The sequence below is a fragment of the Pagrus pagrus genome (assembly GCF_965226575.1).
Source record: "Pagrus pagrus genome assembly, chromosome: 6".
In the NCBI taxonomy this organism is placed as follows: domain Eukaryota; kingdom Metazoa; phylum Chordata; class Actinopteri; order Spariformes; family Sparidae; genus Pagrus; species Pagrus pagrus.
The window spans coordinates 28,745,322-28,768,464 of record NC_140190.1 but is presented as its reverse complement, the minus strand read 5'-3'; the positions used below and the strand labels follow the sequence as shown (position 1 = coordinate 28,768,464).

The window sequence follows — 23,143 nt, the reverse complement described above, 5'->3', positions numbered from 1 at the left end:
TGAGGCTGCTTTTAATTGTTTGTGCCTCGGCTCCTATAGCTTCAGTGAAGGAGAAATCTCACTGCTACAGCAAACAATTCATCAAACATCAATTTGGTGCCAACTTTATGGCAGAATGGGAGCAAATCTCTGCAGCCAGGTACCAAAATCAGGTAGAAATCCATCCTAGAAGAGTGGAGGCCATCATAACAGCAGTTGTTTTGGAATGATTGTGTGAATTTTGAGTGTCTACATACTGTTTGACTATTTGTGCATTGATTAAATGTAAATCCAACAGTGGTATTTAGAATTAAGTGCATATAAAACCATGTGATCAAATCTTATATAGGACTGAAATGTTATTTTTTGCAGCTTTTCTGCCGATTGTCTCCTATCGGCACGAGAAAGTGACAGAAAATACAAAACACTGCATTGGCATACTTCTGCAAACATATGAAAATTTGCTCTACGTCACAGTAGATGGGTTTATGATCCCAAGGTCCATTACAAACACACACACACATTTGCAGGCAATGTCTTCAACCTGGTGTTTTCAAATAGGAAACTCTTTCATCCCACTTTTCCCACATTCATTTAAACGCAGCATCGCTCCCTCCTTTCCCTCCACTACCCCCTCCTCCCAATCCAACCCCCCTGCTTCCCATCTGTGGGCGGAAAAAAAGGGGATTTAACTCCGTAAGAGCACGGTGGCCAGTGGTTGTCTGGTAACAGCTGGATGTGCCACCATTGTGCTCTTTGTTTAACGCTGCCTCTAATGTTTCTCACTGGACAGTGCCATTTTAAAACATATTTTCCCCTGTTTGTTACATTAGTGATGCATCATTATGCACACATGATTACAAACTATATTTAGCATGCTTTCACATCAAGACTGACAAAAAAAACAACAACACATGCTCGAGGTCTTTGACAGCACTGACTCTTTCCCTCCACAACAGCTTGATGATGACACCCTACTTGCCTCATTAATGACTTAAACACAATGCAAACCCTTCATCGGCCTTCAGTCATGTTTACACTCGTGCACCTCCAGAGACCAGCGTGTTTCTTGATAGGCAATGAAAGCAGCTTGTCTCTCCTCCTCCCTCTCTGTAGAACTGGAGCAGATGGAATTGTGGCTCATGCAAAAGCTGCTCGCCACTTCAGGGACAGTTAACCGGTGGGAGAGCGTCCTCTTGCAGCACTGTAAATATTGTAATGTAGCACCACAGCATCAGAGCACAGGTGACTGAATAATTAATAGGGGCTGTGTCTTTGACAGATATACTTTGGAGGCCATTAGCTCTGCTACCTGGCCGGTGAGAGCATATTTGTCAAAAGAAAGTAATGCCGGGGAGGTGATTGATTTCCTGTGGCTGCCAGGTTAGAGGGAGCGCGCCTCTGTACATTAATATCATGTGGCATCTGTTAGATAGGTGACTTCCTCAACTCGTCTAGCCTGGCTGCCTCGGCAAAGACCAGCGTATCAAAATTTAAATTGTCATCATTAATTGCTGGTGCTCGGGGAGTATCTTGGAACACCACGTCTGCCTTTCCTTGTTGCAGCGGAGAAGCCCCCGTCACAGACACTTACACAGAAACAGTAGACACACATGCACACAAACCTGTAATTTATTACTTTCCTTAAATTTCATAGTGATGCCTCTGACGTCGTTTTCTATAAATCGGATTTCAGCTCTTGTAATGTGATCTCCCTTTATCTCACCAGGTTTAAACACCCGTGCCTTGAAGTGGGAAGTCAATAAAAGTATGTTTGCGCTTTGGCACAAAGTGAGGTGCTACTCACAAAATATGACTACTGTGAGAAAGCAAATAAAGACAGAGACCAAATTTCTTTATTGTATTTTTTTTTATTGTTGTTTTGTTTCAGACACACTTCTAAAATGTAAAAAAAAAAGCATATGAAAGTAAAGTATAGCCGTGATTCTTCTCTGTGCAGCGCAGTCAGTTCAAACACAAGTGGTCCAGCATTTGCATAGCAACCTGGAAACCCTTTCACATTTGAATAATTTCTAATTTCTATGCTTTCAGTCATGGTCAATTCGCCCTATTGGCAAGTTCTGAAAAGAATTGCTAACTGACAAGGCAAATAATGCAGTTATATCTACTGATTCACATTGTGAGTTTACTCACATGATAAGTCAATTGTTTTTTCTTTGTTCTAATTCTTTTAAGGCGTCTTTCCCTCAGGTTGTTCTGTACTTTACCTTCTCCTTTTCTCTCACACGCTGCCAGAGGAAGGAAAGGTTGGTTATCTCAGCGCTACGCCTTTTAAGAAATGCAGTCTCAGATGAAATGCGAGCTGTTATTGCTTCTCTTAAAGAGTGCAGTCGCAATATCCTGTGGCAGAGCCTCGAGTGCAGGCAGGGATGTCTCTGTGAATATCTTTGCCTTCACTCAGACACAGACCTCTGCTCAATGAACATAAAACAGGGGTCAGCTCTATTATAAAAAGAGGACACTTTCAGTATTAATTCACTTATTGTCATTACATTGGAAATGAATCACAATGTAAAAATTACACGTTGAATTGTGACTTTTATCATTCAAAGCAAAACAGGTCACATTTACTTGTGTAGATAAAAATAGATTTTGCTGTTCGCGACTACCTTTGTACCTGCAACCAACATGTTTTAATTAATGTGTCTGCATGTCTGGATTGAGTTTTGATCATTTGCACAAGTAACATACAGTATGGCACCTACAGGAGGAATCATAAAAATGCTCAACTGTCATGAGAGATGCATTCAGATTACTTATTTCACATTAATGACAAAGTGAAATGTAATGTATGTGATATCCATATGGAAATACATTTCCTTGAGCAGATCCAATCAGAAAATGCATGCAATTCAAACACTTGGCAGGCAGTTCAGATAGTAGCATGCCTGTCAGAATGGATTTTCTGGATTTGCACAGATGGGCAACAAGCGGTGCAGTGTTTACTGTCAACATATAGAGATGGAGTATGCACAGTGGCATGTGTTTCGTCACAAGAAAGAGAAATCTGATTTCAGTCTGTATACAGGCAACACATTTTGATTCCACGCTTTTTAACCATAGCCAGACACTTGGGGGAACAAGATACTTGTCATATGACTATGGGCTAAAGAAAGCCAGATCTGTGTGATTGTCACTGCCAGATATAGATGTGGTCAGACAGCCTGACATCCAGACACCAATGTACAAATGAGCAATGAAAACGAGAAGCTGGAGGTGAAAGCAGGAAGTCATGTGAATGGTTACAGGAGACGCATTGTATTCTGTTTAGGGCAACATAATACTGTTAATTGATCCCACAAATACAACAGTCTTTACAATCAAAATCGCAAACCCTTTTGACATTACAAATAGCAAATTCACATGCAAATTAGTTGAAATGTAATAGAGAAGCACAAAACAGTTACTATTTATCATAAACTGATCTCAAAAAGCAAATAAACGTCTGGCTGCTCTTATAATTAAGCATAATTTTTTCAAATAACTTCATCATTGTCAGCAACAAAATCTCAAAAGTCCAATCTTGAGAATCTGAATCAGAAAGTAGGTTGAAACAAAAACTGAAGGAATGAAGTGTTGATTTGGGTCATATATGGGAACCAGGGTGGCCGTTGTAAAGGTTCAATATCATAAGAACAGGGGAACAAATTGGGTGCAGCATTTCACCAGAAAGTTAGGGTGTCCACTCCTATTGAAAGAAGGAAATGCACAGTCTGTCTTATATTATAGCTATTCTAAGAGGTCTGTACCAAGTATCAAAAAACAGCTAATTTAAAAAACATATTTTCGCTGTCAATAACATTATACTAGCCAACATTAGCATACACAGCTGTTAAATGACCAGTCTAGAAGAAATACTGCAAGTCAAGCATCAAAATGTATTCCTTTGCGTGTCGTCTCCAGTGGTGGACAGCAACACCAATGTTAAGTCTTGTTTTGCGCATTATTTCTATCACTTTTTTCTTTGCGACCAAATGTGGTTTCAAGACGGGAGCGGGTGGTGTTGGTGGTAATACTGGTCACTTGCCAAGAGCTCCGACCATGTTCGGTTTATTATCCTGCTCATTGACAAAACAGGGCCGTAGCCTACCTTCAACATAAAAGACAAAAGTTAGAATCAAGCCCCGAGGATGACTGATGGCATTGAAGTCTGGGCAAGGCACCTGCTGAAGTCCATTCTGAAGAATTTTACATTGTGGCCAAACCGTGTAATTACAACATCGCATGACATGACAGAAGTGTCTGTTAAACTATGTATAAATCGTTTTAAGCATCAAAATAACCTGAAACCTGCTTCATAACTTGATCCATCCAGTCTGATAACATTTGAAAAGTCGAGAGGAGCCACATGATTAAATCATTTTATCCAAGTTAGATCAGCTGGCATCGGAATATCAGTCGTGTTGGACTGAGGGCACACCTGACGTTACAGTGACTCACTGTCACCTCTTGAGGTACAAAGTGGTATGACAAGCCAGGACAGGCTAGCTCTCCAACACAAGAGAGAAGTCTTTGACATGATGTTAAAAATGTTATTTCTTCTGTTATTTTTTGAATGTTTTAAAATACATTTCTGGCAAACAGCTCCTCTCTGAGTGTAGGCTGTGTGTCCCTAGTCTCTACTCAAATCCAGCTTTTCCAAACAATTAACCAGTGAATCATTTCCTAACATAATGTTATCACATCCACGTTCCTTACCAGCTTCCTGTCCTATTGTTTTAGGCCATAACTGACGTGGTCCAAAGTTTGTTTTGATGAAAGGTTCACTGACTTTGGACATCCTGGCACCCCAGTCACAAACCACATAACCACAATGTCTCTAAACATTTCTAGTCTGTAACTACATTGAAATAAAGGCTAAATGTTTCATAGACTACGTATCATAAATAAACTATATATTAACAAGCATCACTGTTGTATCTGTACTCTAACACACTGTAAAATAATAATATCAAATATAACTTTTGACTAGTTCAGCTATAATTCACAATTCAAGGCACAATATAACATCAGAACATATCTAACAATTGATAATATCAACAGTTTTACTACACTTAAATACAGGCTTAACTGGCTCTTAAAAATGCATAACGATCCATTACATAATACATGCTTCAGATCAGAGTATGGGCTATACCATTATCCAATTAGTTATATATGAATATGCTTTAACAAGATGTACAGTAGTGTGTAGGAGGAAGGCAGAAAGGTGGAGTAGTTGAAGAGGCTGTCCATCAACCGCACTCAGCGTCAAGGTTCTGTGTGGGCCACCAGACACCTGCATGTAATGTCCTCAGCCAAGAACACCAGCTGCTGTAACAGGACCTCTGACCTCCCTGTGAAAGAGTGGATGGAACTGTAAAAGTATAATTATTATTGTATCTGTATATGTCTGTAAATGTGATCTTATCACTGCACTTTAACTAAAGTAAATGTTATGATTGTTACTGCAATTAATTCAATAATGGGCTGCGAGTTCTGTTAATTGCCAAACCTGTCACTGACTAAATGAGCAGAAAAGCGTTACATTGGCAGAAACTGGGTATAATAGTAAAATCATGAATTCATTAGTGTCTAATCCAAAACTAAGAATGTGTTTTCATCACCTTAGAATAAGCTTTTTATATCTACAGAGGGAGCGGGTCCTCCTCCACGGAGTCCACCATGTTGCACTGCCATGTTTCTTCAGTAGAACCAAACACTGGCTCTAAAGAGGGCCTTTCACCTTTTCTGCTATTTTGGTCCACAGTAGGGGAGGCTGTGATGACGGGTGTTCAGCTGTTTACTCATCACTACAGGCCAATAAATCCCACACAAGCCTTTAACATGCACCGAAACCCAATATCTTTCTGTGGGGCAATCCTGGGCTAACAAGTTTAAGCTGTATTCATTTTGTACGATGATAATATGTCAAATGTTGAGTTTCCACAGTGTGTCGCTGCCCCCAAGGTAGCCAAAATAAATAAGTCCAGGTCTACACATTGAGTTTGTGCCAGGAGGAGGTTAGCCTAGCTTAGCAAAAAGCTGTACGCTAACTCTTTCCTTACAAACAACAGTTTAGTTATCCATCTGTACAGCGTTTTCTAAGTTTACCTTGCAATGCCACAGCTCTCTGCTGTTGTTGGTAGTCAGCTGTGAAGCCTGCTGGTAGGCGCATTTTTCGACTTTAAGTCTTTATGCTGAGCTAAGTTAATCACTTTCTAGCTCCAGCTCCATGCTGAATGTACAGATATTGGAGTGGTTTCAATCTTCTGATAACGCTCACCAGAAAAGCAAATAGGCCTACTGTAAGTTTGTTTCCCAAAAATGTCAAACTATTCCTTTAACTCATACAGTCGGTCTTTCCGATGAGGGTTAGCTCAACCGTTAATAGGTGGCACCTGCAACTGCACAAACATACTGCTGCTTTGGATAACATTTTGGATCTAGATTTGAAGTGACCCGTTTTAACTGAACTGCCAGCAAATCGGAAACGACTATTAACAGTGGCCACTGTACATGGGCTGTTATCTGACTGGCTGTGAGGGAAAATTTGGCATTCATGGTTGGACATGCAGCCAATTTGTGAGATAAGCAAATCAAGTCTGCGCATCAACTGGAGCCCTTGGGGTCGTTTCAGGTCCATGACCAGTCAGTGAACCAGAACTGTGCCACGATTCAGCTGAATTTCTGACCCACAGCACCAGAGACACGAGATAGAAGATGAATCCGTGGGCTTTCTGGCAGGGTCATTCTCTGTTACTGCAATTCTGCTTAAATGTTCATATCACCAAATGGTGTTTAGCTGACAGAGCAGGGCTGGTTCGGAGTGATAGCCTCTGAAGATCTTCAGGGATAGCAGTGGAGAGAAGTATCCAGCAAGAAGCACTGTGCACCTGTATCTTTCTGATAATGCAAGCACTACTGAAACTGGACGTGGCTCAAACATTCCTCCAGCTTTTTTGATTCCAATTTTTTTTATCTTTTTGCTTTGGCTGTCAAATTTTCCATTAGTATTTCTACATTGCATCACACCTGTAAAATTACTGAACCTGCACTTTTTTAAAGGGTTTCTGGTAGAAGATTTTTTAAAGCTTCACCTTGTGTCATATCTCATACTGGTGAAAATAATCATGCTTAAAGGGTCAGGTCACCCAATTCACACACACACACACACACAAAAACATTTCCTCACCTACCCCTGGTGGTATCTAGCAATGGAGATACTTGATGGATGGTTTTGCTGAGCAGGAAGTCTTTCCAGAAATACTCTCCATTGTTCAGGACAATCCTGTGTCACTGCCGTGTTTGGCCTCACGTAGCAGTGAACAATAACACGGTCAGTTCCATGGTCAAGGTTAAACAATAACTATGCAGTGTCTGGTAATACTTTCAAAATAAAAGGCACCAATAGTATTTTCTGGGATTAGGGAAAACGTCATGGTTTCGCTTAAAATGACTGCTTCCTTAAAACAATCACTAATGACTTCACACAGGACTCAAACTATGGTTGGCCTGAGTGACGGTCCCATGAATGAATCACCCATGAAACACTGAGATCAAAGAATGTGGTCCCTAATCAGCAGTAACATCAATGGATAAAGTTGTATTCTGGAAAAATGGAAAGAGGAGGCAAACTCAGACAACTTGACAATGAACAAACTCAAGACTGGACTTAAAAACAAACAAAACTGACGAGGGGAGGAACTGCAGGTGGTGAGAAGGAGCCGGACACTGGAGACAGGGCTGGGCTAACGCAGGTGATGCAGAGCAGGTGTGGAGGGCAAAGCTGGCTGAGGTGGAACACCAGAACTCTGGAAAAGAGACAACACAAAACCCACAGAACACAAATGACCAAGAAAACCGGGACAGGCAAATCATATCAGTTGTCAATAGCAGGGTTCCATCAGTGTTGTGTGACTGACTGTGTGTGGACAAGATCAGAATGGAGATTTAAATGTCTCTCTCATTGGAAAAAAATATTGTTTGCTTTAAAGAAGACTGTGTTTGTTTCCTTGTTCCAGACGGTTTTAATGTTGTTTGCGTTGTAAACCAAACATTTTGTTTGAAGGACGTACAGACTGGTCTTGTCTCATCCCAGCCCCATGAAGTTATTCTTAGCACGTGGCCACCAAAGCATTGTGATTAATTCATGTCATAACCTCAGTACTTTGTTTGTGACGTTTTGCTTGGCATTTTATCTCTCCTTCCCTCCTTAAGTGGAAATATGATACAGCCTTGATTGAGTTCATTAGTACCGTCAGAGCGGCGTGAGGAAGCGCTGCGCTTTGGTGAGAAGAAAAGAGATAGCAGTTTAATTTTTGAATGATTTCAGAGTCAAATTAACTTCTTCACCCACCCATTTAATGTCAGTGAACATCACACTGCTCTGACGTAAATGCTGGAGAATATCTGTATGTTTGTGAGTCTTCTACGCAAAACACTAAAGCTTCCTGTGATGTGATCGATGTAATGTTGCACTTGGCTTGAATGTCCTGTCTTCACTTCCTTGGTCAGTTTTACTTTATTTCTTGTTCTAGGTAAGGCTTGCTCATGAAGTAAGGGGGGGATTTCACATTTTATTGGGATGCTATCTTTATTTGCACACACAAGCACAGACTTGTGTGGTAGCCGAGATCCGTGTAGTGTGCGTGCCTGCATGTCTGAGCGTGCCCCTCAACACGCAGGCATGCACAACACAGATACCGTCTCTGTTTGTCGGGTCTCTCTGTCAATGTCTTTTCATGTTTCTTTTTGCACATGCGTGTGCGGCTCTGGGAGTTAGCTTACCCGTGTTTGCCCTCCTGTGTGTACGTGAGCATGTGTGTTTGAAAAACGGCCGCCGCTGTGGGCGTGTTGGCGGCGGGATGGGTAAAACGCAGAGGTCAGCTATCACTTTGAAACATGCTGGTCCTTATCTCTGTCACGAGGCCTAATAGAGTAATGAATCAACATAAAGCCCGGGACTCTCCTGACTGGTCCACTGCCTCCTCCACCAACACTTGTGCTTCACTTCGTCTACACTTACTGCCTCTGTAAGCATCTTTTGCCCTGTGCCGTTGTTTATGGGTGGTTTTCAGAAGTGCCTGAATTGTGACTACTGTCAGAGGTGTATTTACACATGAGCAGCCCCGCTGGCTCATCTTCCACTGCCACTATGAAATAACCCCGGACAAATGGGATGGAGAGCCCTTTTCAAAGGGAAGGTAATAAGGCACAAAAGGGATGGCAGCAATGTTGTGATCACCTTTTGATCTCATCTCATGACTAGAGCCAAATCACCGACTACGTTCATTATGAGCTTTGTGAGTTATGATGGGGAAAGGGGGAAAAAATACGATTCACAGCAGAAGGAAAGGTTGTTTTTTGTTTTTTTTTTTAAAACGAGACATTGGGCGTCTGCAAAGGATAGATGAAGCCCGGTCGATGCTTTCAATTGGCACTCGTGTGAGACTTATTATGTGTTCAAAGCTCCCAAAAGGTGCTATTTAGCCTTTAGAGGAAAGAAAATGAGAGTTTTCTGTCAGTGACAGCTCCAGTGAATATGCGTCTCACAGTATCAGTAATTAGCCTATTTGTTATGATTATTGACGTGATGTAGGCTACAACATTTCAGTCAATTTTCCTCCATTATTGAGAGCGACAGTGAGTCCGGCTTTGATATTCACAAAGCATGTAAAGCTTCATACAAAGAACTGTAAGAGACGATTGTATAATTTACTGCTGTTCTTTTTTTTTTTTTTTAAAACAGCTCGTTTCACAGATATTGGATAAGAGATCACCCTATCTATACTGACTTTTTTCACTTGAGTCACCAGGATAGTCACATTTTGTGTTTTACTATTTGACTCGTTGGTATCCAGTCAGTGTTCTGACAACACCCTGACTGCCGTTCAGTACGACAAGTGATGCAGGTAGGAGTATAGAAGTGTCTGTCTAAACTGTTTTAGGTCAAATGGAGCAAGTTCACTGTCAAGACAAAAAACTCACCAAACAAACCAACATTTGTATCTCCGTGCTGTCTTCAACATGCAAGCTGAGACATGAGATGAGTTCCTCTTGCTCATTTTGACACTTTTTTAAAAATTAAATGCAACCCATGCATGAGCATACAAGAGACATATGGAAGTGGCCATTTTATCACCAATTGACTTTCTGCACAGCTGCGCTCTTCCTGAACTTCAGCCAGCTCCTTTGTTTCCTGTCTGCCATTATTGGACAAACTGATTAATCCAGGTGTGCCTGACCTCAGTAGTCACAACAACAATAATCAGGCACACCTGGATTTTTTCCCTAATTTGGAATCTACTGTACATAAGCAGTATGTGAAAATTGTAATTGTGAAGAAAGGCCCAGGTGCATTCATTTATGTCTTTATTGTCATTGTGCACAACACTGGTGGACACAGCATGTTTGAGAGGCAGGGGCAAAAAATAAATAAAAGGGGCACCAGCTGTATGCGGAGGGGCACCAGAGCACATACAGTCATGACATATTTATAGTGAAGAGAAGGCATCCTAGACAGCATTTCATCATATTTAATCTACCAAGAGGGCACTTTTTTTTAATGTGGGGCCACCAGGGGGGTGATTCCCCCTGCGCCCCCCTGATTCAACAACCAAAAAGCCAAACATCTCCCTGTGCTGCGTACAGAATATAATAAAAGTAGAAAAAAAACAACAACAAAAAAAACAAAACAGGTATTAGAAACCTCTTGAATTAATCTTTAATTCTTGCCATTTTTTCCAGGCTGTGACCACACTACCAGACACACTGGCCCCAGGCTTTTGACTCAGACAAGCCACCACTAATTTGACATGACATTTGATTAATTAGATACAAAGAAAATATGCAAAACAGGGGAAATAATTAACATTAATGGAAATGGAAAAGTAGCTGCTCAAGTTTGAAATGAGCTATTCCAGAATCAGTCAGTTGTCACCAAAATCCAGCAAATAATTAAATCTATTTTAATTTCATTAATTGTGCATTGTGCTAAAATATGAAGACAGCGATAAACTAAAAGCATGGTAGTGTAACACTCATCAGCACCGTGGTTGAAGTGCGAACCCCGAACATCCTGCACGTGTGGTGACCCCAGCGATCGTTCAATACCCACTCTATGAACATGACCCATGGCCATGGCATTTTAGAATGATAACTGTCTTGATGAACCAAACCAAACAGGAAATGAACTGGAGTTTCCTTAAACTGCATAAACCAGATCAGATTTGAACCTAAGTCACATATACTGCATGTACTTTATCCCTAAAGTACTGATTCTCATATGGCTCTGACATCTGTTCACTCTAATCTTGGATATTAGCTCCAAGGGGTTCAATAGATCTACTTCATACCAGAGTAATATACCATCAGCTTTATACAGACATACTTCTAATTCTATTACTTTACCTGCACTACTGTGCTTTTTATGAGGATCTTTTTAGTCCATATAAGGCACGTGGACATATGCTTCATTCTAGCCCTCAGGACTTATTTTGATGTCATAGCATGCGCTGAGCACGTCTTTTCTCACTCAATCTGCATGATAATGCTTTTATGATACAGGCTCGTATCTAAAAGTAAACCTCGGCACAAATTGGCCAGGTTACCAGCGTTCAAAGAGAATACATTAATCAATTTCCATTTGCTTTGAAATGCAGGTTCTCTGTTTGAATTCTGTGGGCTGAATTTCAGTTCTTTTTTTTCAATCCCAGTCTTCTTTTTCTTTTTCTTTCACTCGCAGTCCCTTTATCTTCTTTTATATTTTAGTCAGTCAGCGTTTCTGCTCGGTTTTATCCTGTACAGATTCTTTGCTCTGCTAATGTAATGTATTGCATGGAGATAATCATACATATAGGCTCACATCTGGAGACATTAAGCTTATGATTAGGTTGAATTTAATACCAAATAATTAATTAAAACTTCTGTCTGTACTGACATTTTTCAGTCTTTGAAGCTGCTCTAATCAATATTTCCACATTAATAATGGATCAAATGACAACGTGTAATGTGAAAGGTGTCGCTCAGAGTGATGAAGCCACAGAGAATTATCATCTTATTGTGCAGTTTCACTCAACTGCAAACTGTTTAACTTCTTCTAAGTCATTGTTTTGTTTTTATGGCCAGAAGTGACAAATGTTTTTTTGTTCTTATTATTGTCTATGTTTCACTTCTGGTCTGTGAAGCACTTTGGGCTGCATTTTTGTATGGAAGCTCTTATGTTGTGTATTTTGCTTGGTTTGGCTCTGTGATGATTACAAAGCTTGTATTTTTGCCTACTGGCTGTCAAGAAGGGTTGATTAGGTAAGGCTTAAAATAATATCACAATATTTTTTGGCTATATCGTGATGTACAATATATAGCTTGATAATTTGAAAACTCCTCAAAAGCACTTCATCAAAGTTTGGACTGGGGGAAAAATTCCAACCAATTACCTTGATATAGATATTGTGACAATATTGAAGGGATGAGTACTTTCACAAAATGTTAACACAATGAGACTTTTAAGAAGTAATCATCAGGAAGGTGGATGGAATGACTAAGTGGGTAAAGGCAAGTATTACAACAGTCTGGTAAGTTCAGAAACTGACAGCACTTAACTGAAATGAAGCCTTTAAAACCAGGAAAAGATAACACTTGTGCCATGTCACAATATAAAACGATATCCAAAATATAAGCCAATATATAATCTCATATAGGAATAAATGTCATGATTTGTACTGTTAGTGTGGCTTTTTTGTTGTTTGGTGTTTCTGTTGTGCTATTGTGTTTTCAGAGGTGCTCTGCAGAGGCTGGGTGTGGCCTTCTTGATGGCTGCAGCGCATTTGATCATCAGTGCCAGCTCAAATAATCTGGTCTTTGCTCTGCTCGCTGCCAGATCATCTCCTTGAAGTGGTACATAGTCTCTCAGCTAGCAACTACCTATGACTCTCCTCTCTTGTGTTTGCAACTCTGCTAACTTTGTTTCTCCTCAACCTCTCCAGTGATCAAACTACCTTCATGTTCCAGCTCCGTTGCCACCCTGCCACCCAGCCTCCAGCACCTCTGCCACCAGCCTTCACTCCACTGTGGATTCTCCATGTGACACTCACCAAAGCCTCAGCTGACGCCACTGTGAGTCTCCGCCACTACACCTGCCTGAGCCACCAGAAAAATGACTTCTATCATCATCTCAAACAACAGCTCTTCAAAAGATGCCATGTCCACAGCAGAAAAAAAGAAGTGACGAAAAAGAAGCTAATCAGGAGTACATATTGTCTGGGCTTTCTAACACTGGAGACAGCTGTGGACAAGTTAAAGATGAACTCACAAGGTTTCTTTAGACCGGTACATAACATTTAACGTTGTCTGTTTACTGAAACATATCTTTAGTGAAAATAATTACAACACAAACTCTAACAGTTAGCGTGATGTGACCGTTTTCTAGGTACTGTGGCGTTGCTAAAGCTGAGCTAAGTCAGCTGTAAATGTACTGTATACACAAACACCACATCATCATCATCATCATCAGATCATAAAATAGCAGTCTTATTTTGACTGGCTCTGTTCTTGCTCTGCTGACAGTTATTAGTTGCCTTTATTTGTAACATATGACTGTAATTTGCGATTATATGGACCCAGTAGTAAACAGACTATCATCCTTCAATTCTTGTTATTGTAATGACTCGGCATTACTGTTACGAGATCAGGCGAGGTTATGTAACTTTGCTATACGTTTTTGAGGACATGACATGGTTTATTACGCCTGTTTCACTGCAGCGATGAATGTTAGATATTGTGTACAGTCAGTCAATCATGAACTTCTTGCTCGAGGAACGAACAAGGAGCAGCTCTGGCTTCTACCCTCATGAAGAAATGACCAGGCCTGCACAGCCGGAAGATGCTGCTGTATCAAGCTTTGGACCGAGTGACAGTGACAAGTAAGTGTAAAGTGGCTGAAGATCCGAAAGTACTGATATCATCTGTTTGAAAAAAATGAATAAATCCTGCCTGTAATAATAAAATGTAAAGATCTTCATATCCTACATGTACAGATGGCTTTACAAAAAACATTCAAAACACTACAGTGTTCACACTGTATATATGTGATTATGATCACATCACTGTTCACACTGTATAATAAACACAGTCCTAACATGCTGTAATAACAACAATGTGTCTGAACTAAATTAGCTGCCCTGCCACACTTGTCTTTTTAGGAGCAGAATTCCAGTCCAGCCATCCCCAGTGATGAATTACCATCCTGCCCTTTGTTCTTCTCATCTGCAACTAGTCTCATCAACAAGCCCCCCCAGTGGACGTCTGTTTCTATATATTACATCAGCTGACATCTTTGACCATAACATATACTCCCTGTACTGTGAACTTTAGCACATCCCATGATGAAGAGGTTTGCATAAACTGTACAGCTTTAAGTCTAAGCATACATATTTGCCATAGTATTTGTTATTGTATTTCCTTTTATTTATATTGCAATTTTTGTGTTCCGTATTCATGGTCTTTACTGTCGCAGTAATTGGCCTTCATTTTCTATGCACCAGACACCAAGGCAAATTGCTTTCCCTAAAGAAGGATATGTCTGATATGTTTCTAAATTTTGTCAACTTTTTAAATGCAAAACATGAGAGGCTTTTGTGTTGACAATAACTGAACTGAAACTTTCCAAGCTGCTGGAAAGGCTTTTGTGCCAGCTTTACTCAAGTGTGGGTCGTTTAGTTTGCCCGTTTACACAGATCTGTGTTTGTTGTTCTCAAAATTGAGTATCAAATGTTTACCTCCAAAAGTTTTATTTAGCACTTATTGTGTAACAAAAGCATGCAGCAACTGAGCAATGGTGGATATATGGGTAAATAAATATATACATAGAAGTAATTACTTCGGTCTTTACAATTTTAACAACTTGCAATAATGAATTTGCATAGAAGCAAATTAAATATATACGATAAATGGCTAAAAAAAAAAGAAATGGGGGGGGGTACTGCTCCCTATTCATGTGATGCAGGTGGCTAGAAATTACAAATGGCTCCTTTTGAAAGAATAAAATTATAGTGTCATGAGTGCAGTATTGTCGCATCCCAAAATGCATAACAGACATGCACCATTCCTCTTATCCTTCTTTGGTAGTGCATCTGATGACTAGCCCCTCGCTGCTCGATGTTCGCATCTGCTGTGATGCCTCTAAGAAGAATTAGGGAGATGCCTTAACGTGAGGTTGATGCTTACAGTGGCGCCACTTAGCCCTTGTCAAACCCAGCAAGGCCTTTGAGAGGAGAATACAATGCTTCTCGTTTGATTGTTTTGTTTTGCCTCTCTGTCTAACTCAGAAGAGGCATGCAGTTTGGCATGCACGTCCGTTGGCTTTTCTCTGTGGAGCAGACACGTATAAATCCTTTTACATGCAATCCTGCCAAACTACCCTGTAGGCAGGCTTTGCATTTGAAATGTACAATTAGTTATCCCTGTTTGGTTTCAATGCAACATTTCTGAGACATTGAGCCTCGGGGCAACACACGGAGAATGGCAGCAGCGACCCCACATTGTACCTCCTTGTTGTTTATCCTCTGTCTCGGCCTTGCTTCTGTCTCGCTTTCCCCTTTTATTCTAATTTCCTCTCCATTTTTTCATTCTCTTCCTTGTTTATCCTGAGATGAACTGGAATGTGTGAGTCATCACCTGGGCGGGGAGCGGGGTGCGTCTGCAATCGTTTCTTTATGGGGGTTTCATTCAGTGCACTATGTGTTTAGGCTGCCGCATAAACACGCACCCTGAGCTCCCTGGTCAGGGTTGAGGGAGTAGACGGGATAAACTGGGGTACTTCATCTAATCAGCAGGGCCAGCGGTGCGCTTTAAAGCCAGCTGTTGGCCAGTCACGGGTGGGGGCAAAAATCTGCTTGTACTACCTGGTTCTAGCAGTGACCCCTAGCATGCCCCCACGCTGTGCCTAATCTACAAAGACATTAATACAGGCAGGGCTGACTCACAACGAGGCTGTTAGGGGAGGCTTTTTAATCTCACTAAGTGTTCTGCTGGCAAATGGAGAGCTTTTTTTATGAACTCCCCATGAAGGATTAAAATCTAGTTCACCATGTTAAATGCTCATGTTAAATGGATGCATTTTTAGCCCTTTTTAACAAGTTCGCGTTTTCTCCATCCTCCTACAAGGCCTGAAGATGTTGGAGCGGTTTAATAGCGGGAAAATCTGCATGGAAATTCCTCCGAGAAGCATGTTTGATGACATGTTTTCTGCCAATAGCCAGTCTTCTATATCAAGGCCAAAAGAGGATTGTTAAGGTCAGGCGGAGCCACCTACGCATCTCTGACAAGCACAGATTCGAAAAACTAAATTAGTGTTCACCATAGCTTAGCTGATGAATTATATTACTAAAATAACACAAAGCTTTGAAGGGAATGTCTCACTTCCTTCCTGAAACTAAAAAATACTGAATTCTGGCAAACGTGCTGTAGTATGAATGCAAAGCAAAAAGTATTATTTGTATCTGTTTACACACAGGAACATTTTTGTGAAATACTCTTCATTCTTAACACGTGTAAACTTAGCTGCCATAAAATATACATCTGCAAGGGCCGTCAAGCAGGCTTTGTGTAGACTTCCAGAGACGTGACATTGGTTTTCCACAGCTGGCTGAAAAAACAAACAAAAAAAAAAAACAAGAACTTTATCAAACTTTACTTGAATCACATAGGCTGGCAATAATATCCAACCTCATGATACAGAAATACGTAGACATACAGTACAGGCTAAAGAGGGAATCAAAATGTATTTTATTAATCCAGTTTTGAGCCTGGCTTTCGGTGTGTGGACAGGGGAACTACAAGTCAGCATCAAATAGGGTGTTTTTGCATGACTTCTCTTTCGGTGTGGGGAGGAAGTCTAGATGACCTATCAGAGCACTTCATGGGTGTTCTGCATCTACTGTTAAGTCACACCAATTGGCTCACAGATCGAGAGGTTAAAAATAGCACCTGTGCAACATCAGTTAAGTTCAACACATCCTCATACCTGAACAACTGAAGTGGTCAAAACGACATACAGTATGTCCCCAGTCCTAAAACAACATGACTGTTGCAGCGTGCCAGTGACAGACATACTGGACCTTCATCGTATGTTTGCGCTCTGCTCAGGTTTAGGCACTAAAACTACTTGGTTAGCGTACGTGACACAACTTCACATCACGGACATTAAAGTAAGTTAAAACAAGGTTTAATTTTGGTTTCACACTGGACACTAACACGACCCTTTGCTTGTTCCCCCAAAGTCCTCCTTACATGGACTCTCTCTCGTATGTGACTTTACCAGACTTCCTCCTTCACTGCTGTAATAATCTGTATGGCCACTAGAGGTGGTCGTTTTTCTGAAGTTTTTTAAATGGATTACAGCCAAAAATTACACAATGTTCGTATCTCTCTATATCAAATAACATATTCATGTTTTAACACCCCTACGTTGTAGCGTGACTGCCATCTGCAAGTCTAAATGGTCCAGGCTAAACATTGTTGTGTCATTTTGTCATTTCACATCCTTCAGTGTCTGACAGTAAAAGTTCCCTCGTCTGAAGCGCTTGTGATGACGGACGTCAAGTAGGTGTAAAGTTTTATTTTATTCTTCTTCTCAGTTCACCGACGAAAACTACAGTTCCATTGCGCCTCATTTTCGACACCACTCACACACAGGGCAAAGCAGAGAATGTAACCACTCATGCTTAACTGTATCGACTGCATGCTTTCTGCTCACATTTCCTCAAGGATACTTAGCGTATTCATGGCCTCTTATCCCCGCGGAAAAACACATCAGGAAGGAAATGAAGCTGACTGAGGGTAAAAAAAAAAAAGAAAAGAAGAAGCAGTATTTCCCTTATTTCTTATCAACAGTCGACAATGGGCAGAGTCAATGAACAAATCCTTAACTGCTTCAATATGAGCAGCGGTGGAGCTCCGCGGCTCAGATTCCATTGTGTCTGTCTGAGTGAGCAGCAGATATTAAACATTATTGAATCTTTGCAAAGACCTGGACTGCAGGGTTTGGAAATTTGATACAGCTGATGAAAGCTGCGCCGAAAATTGGGGGGGGAAGTGCTTCAAATGTTTCAAATCTCTGGGTTGAAATGAATCTGGTTTTATCAGGTCACTGAAGCTTTTCCATAGCAATCAGAGAAAAAGGGCCTTGAACTGAAATCAAAGCATCAAAGAGGATCACAGAGCCTCACCAGGAGCAGAACTTTAAGATACATTTCAAAAAGCTGATATCCATTTCTAAAATAATCTTCCTGACGACATAAAACTAAAATTTAACCTATAGTGTGATTCTAAGGGGGAAATACCATCCCTTTTATAAGCCGGTCGAAAAAAAAAATGTGGAAAAGAGGGAGCGAGTGAGAGAAATGCTGTATAATTGGTCTGAGGTTGAAAGGAAGCGGGTCCAGAAGCGAGCACATACGTTGCTTTAATGAATCAGACGTGATGAAAGGCAAGCGCGCTTTCAAAGACATACATATTTTAATTGGAGTTTTCTGAAGCAGCTTTCATCTCCTCCTCTGCGTATTCATGTTCTTTCATTAGAGTGCCACAAACTTATCCCACAAGGTGTGTCGTGTTGACAGGAAGCCTGTTACTGTAGAAAGTCATGTGGAATCTACTAATCTTTGCACATTAACGCAAAGTAAATAAACATGTTTTATTTATTTTTAATTTTCAGACCCCTGATAAACACAGGTTCTTCCAACTAGAGGTCTTTTGACTTGAAACGATGAGTTGGATGAATGTACTATACAAAGATCTAACAACTTATTAATGGCACATAATCAGCAACTTCCCAGCATGCTTTGTTAGAGTTAAAACTCTCCCCTTCCACCCTTCTTTTCCAAGAAAACATATCTGATGAAAACTTGCGCAAAAGTTTTAAATGTTTTTTAATATGCAACATTTTGAGAGAAGTCATGGTTGTTAGCTTTGACAATAATGGAGACATTGCCAGCCATGATAAAGGTTACTACTGAATTCAGTTTTCACCCTCTCACACTTTATCCTCTATATTTTGAAATGATTATCTGGGAGTAGTTTCATCTTTGTAACAATGCTACAAGAAAATAGCTTCAATAGGGGCAAGTACAGGCCAACAGGACAAGATAATCTCCAAAGCAGTGGCGGTCTGTTGATGCGGGCTGCAGGAGCACTGCCCCCATATAGAGTTACATGCTTACTCAATAAACTTAAAACATATTAAATATAAATTAATTAGATAACACAAATCTCGAAATAATCATGGAATCAAATGCACCTGGTGTTCTGTCAGTGTATGTCAGCATTCAGTTTGTTTTTGGTTATCTTCTGTGTGAATACAGATACATTTTACGCCGGCCCAATGAAAGCTAATGTAAGGCCTATAACGTTTGGATGTCATGTGACTCGAGGCTGCCTTCTAATTCGTTGCTTCAGATTTTCTTTGGAGCGTTCACTGGGGGAAAATAGAGGATAAAGGAACTTGGACCGGACCGACCCGATCTACACATTCAACAGCAGGCAAGTGATCGAGGACAAGGACGGGATAATCTTGAGAAAGTATTTTCAGAGACTGTTACTCCCCTCCCCTCCTGTTAAGATCCTCATTAGCACACCCATGACCACAGCAGGAGCTGAGAGGTGCTTCTCCACCCTGAAGAGAGTTAAAACCTTTCTCAGAAACACCATGACCCAAGACAGGCTGAATGCAGTCATGCTGGCAATAGAGAACCGACTGGTGACTGAGATGACTGACTTTAACCAGAAAGTCATTGAAAAAATTGCTGGACAGAAAGAAAGAAGGGCAAAGTTTATGTTGAAATAGTGACACTGCACAAACTTTACAAAAACCCTCAGATCCAACGGTCTTAGATGCTAAATAGAAGAACGTGAATAAATAAAAAAAAGTAGAGTTTGCACATCAGATAATGCTCCCATGATCATTTATTCTGTACCGCCCTGTGACCTTTCGAGTGAAAACTCTTCCTCAGACTAACAACATACAAAAACACCCCTTCAAATACCTACGAGGCTACAGCTTCATCTATGACAACAGCCTCTCCTTTCAATGACACATTAATCAAATCACCAGAACTGCCTTCTTACACCTCAAAAACATAGCCCGTCTCCGCCCAGCACTCTCCTTCTCCGCTGCAGAGCTGCTCCACCACCACACCCCGTCCCGTAGCCTCCGCTGCTCCGATGCAAACCTCCTCACTCCACCACACAGGACCAAGCACCGGATTATACATACTGGATACTCCTTCATCCAGCTGGTTAAACATCCCTGTCGAGGAGGGGATATAACCTCATTGTTCTTCACAAGAGAAGCATTTTGGATCTACACTTTGTACACACTAGCTCCAAAAGGGTCAAATGGGGTCTTTTATTTAGGCCCAGTCCTGTAGTGACTTGTTTATGAAGGGTGTCTCTCATGTGTGTGGATTAATGATATGCCCTGTGTCTTTTGATTGCTCTGATTTTGACGTTACATGCACATCTTGTGGGTCACAGTTCTTCTTTTGTGCGGTCTCTCAATTACTGTAGTGGTATTCATTGCTATTCAGTATTACTACCTTCTTAGCAGAGTGGCCTCTTAATACATTAGGTTACTTTTTGGGGGGTTTCTTCCTCACTTTACATTAAGATGGGTCACATCTGATGCACTAGTTATGAGACGTTGACATGGTGATTAAGCTGTAGGTACGGCACAGGGTCTGTCTTTCTCAGGAAACACTATACAGCTTTGTACATATTCCTGTGTGTGTATATATGGTGTATTCTCTAGCGACTTCATTGTTTCATTTTTATTATGCATTAGGCCTTCATGTTTTTTCTATTCACAGTTTTTGTTACTAGCATGCTGAGAATATTATTTGTGATGATGGATGAATCCAATATGTATAATATATCTATGGAATCTATTGTCTGTATTCAATCCCAGGGAGCCTGTCTGCACCAGGTGATGTAGCCTCACAGATATTTGAAGGGGTGTTTTTTTATGTTTTGTTAGTCTGAGGAAGAGCTTTTGCTCAAAATGTCACAAGGTGGTACACAATAGATGATCACAGGAGCAGTATCAAGCAGTGTTACTGGCCAGTGTTCAGGCAACATTACAGTGTGTTGTTTTGTTGGTAAGACTTATTCATGAGCACTGAAGTACTGCTCTTTGTCCAGGGCTCTACACTGCCCTGTTAGGAGCACATGTAGAAAAGGTTTGAGGTTATCTAAATATTAGGTGGAGATGTAACATTTTTCCTAAGATAGTTCTACATTTTATTTTGGTATCTTACTTTTTTTGAAAATGTAAAAATGAATGAAGAAGAAGAAGAAATATGTACAGTACGTACATGAAGCATGTATGTTTTTTTTAAATATTGCCTGTATTGATATTGTTCATTGTTAAATTTTATAATTTGGTTACTGACTATGGTCAGTCTGATTTGAGATCTGAGAGACAGAAAGCCTTCCGTAAAAGGTACAAAAGAGAGAAGTGGTGGTTTTCAACCGTCTCAAGTCCCGATTGCAAGAGGACACCCATATGAACAGACTCTAAACTGCAAAACTGAGAGTGAACGAAACCAAGCAAGAGTAAACTGATGGGCATTTACTCAGTGGAGACGGCTTCGGTGTGTCAAAGTTCCCACAATTATTCCACTTTTTCCACCATTACCTGGGGATAGCGACCGGGGAAAATAATGCCTCTTCCTGTCTTGGTTGCATAATGGCAGACGTGCCTCCTTTGTGCCATAATTTTGCCTTCATTTTCCTGGGAAGAAATCCAGCCCAGTGGTAGAACGACTAGCACAGTGAAAGCGAAACTTACAGGGAAGCAATCTATAATTTGATGATTTAATATGTCTACAGCCGTTGCACTGTGAATTGAGTATTCACTTCAGAAAGATGAGTTAGGGCAAAAAGCTTGTATATTGCAAATGTATGTACAACTGAATTCATATCAAGTGTATTCTATAAAAGTTTGTTTTGGATCGTTACAAAACTGACCTCGACTTGTCTTCTTACATTTTTTTTACAGTCAGATAAAAAACGGTTATTTGAGACTAGATGATGGTTTGACACTATTTTCATTCTGTGTATCCAGCAGAAATGGAAGAAAATCAGTTGAACTTCATGATGTGAATGTGTAGTGGTAGTGTATGGGCACGGAACAAAACAAACAGTACCATTTAGCTTTTATGGAATCTGAACACGTCATTTGACCTCCGTTATAATCTTCCTCTGCAGTCTTTCAATAGTAACAGTAAGTGCCGTTTCTCCATTCATGCAAAGGCTACGGCTAATAAAGGTGCACAGCGGAGCAGCAGTAATGACAGCAAATGATTCATTTTCATCAGTGAGAGTGCAGGCTCTCGCTTAAAGAGCTTGAGGAAAACATTCAGCAGTTGCTTGTGAAGTGTGATTTCTTGAACGTCGCAGTTCAAAATAAATGAAATTGGTCACGCTTAAATCTTATTTAAGCACTAATCTGTGTTGCTGTAAAATGTGCTCTGATTCTACCAAGAGGCATTAGTTTGCAATTACTGCAGCTTGTTCGAGCGGGAGGGGTTTGAGCAAAAGTGAATGTTTTCTCAACATTTTGTAGGCCAGTGTGAAAGTTTCCTCCCTTTTCAATTCCTTCTTTGGTAAAAAAGTCTCATTTAGCTGGAGGAGGTCGATTCGTCCTGAAAAAATTGAGCTGTTTTAATCCTTTACTGGCCTGGAAGGTCCCACTGAGATACAAGATCTCTTCTTCCAGGTAGTCCTGGTCCAGATGGCAGCATGAGAGTTACATACAAACTATTTCACATGTTAGGGAACGTACAATACATTAAAGCAAAAGAAGAGAGACATATAGGCCACACTATCGATAACCGTAATGCATTCCATCTTAAGTCAAGGATTATGTAAAACAGCAACAAGACTCCTTCAGGGCCGTCTGACAAAGAGAAGAGCTTGGAAGGTAGCTTGGTATTTTGAGGCTCATTCCACATCAAGGCTGCATAAAAAATAAGTATTGTGTGTAAACAAAATATAGATAGTCATCACCAAGCGTGGAATAGCATACAATACTTTTTTCTTTATCACATGTAATGTGTAATAAGCCTAAATCAACAGATAATTCAGAAGCCAAGGATAAAAACTGAAC

At 40.6% G+C, this 23,143-nt stretch overlaps 1 long non-coding RNA gene across 1 annotated transcript; it reads right to left on the bottom strand.

The window, feature by feature from the left end:
• Positions 1-4,958: 4,958 nt before the first annotated feature.
• On the bottom strand, positions 4,959-7,772 carry LOC311258522. The gene is made up of 2 exons (XR_014622739.1): positions 7,175-7,772; positions 4,959-5,356 (listed from the first exon to the last, which is right to left on the bottom strand). It is a non-coding gene; the product is annotated as an uncharacterized lncRNA (long non-coding RNA).
• Between the last annotated feature and the right edge of the window lie 15,371 nt (positions 7,773-23,143).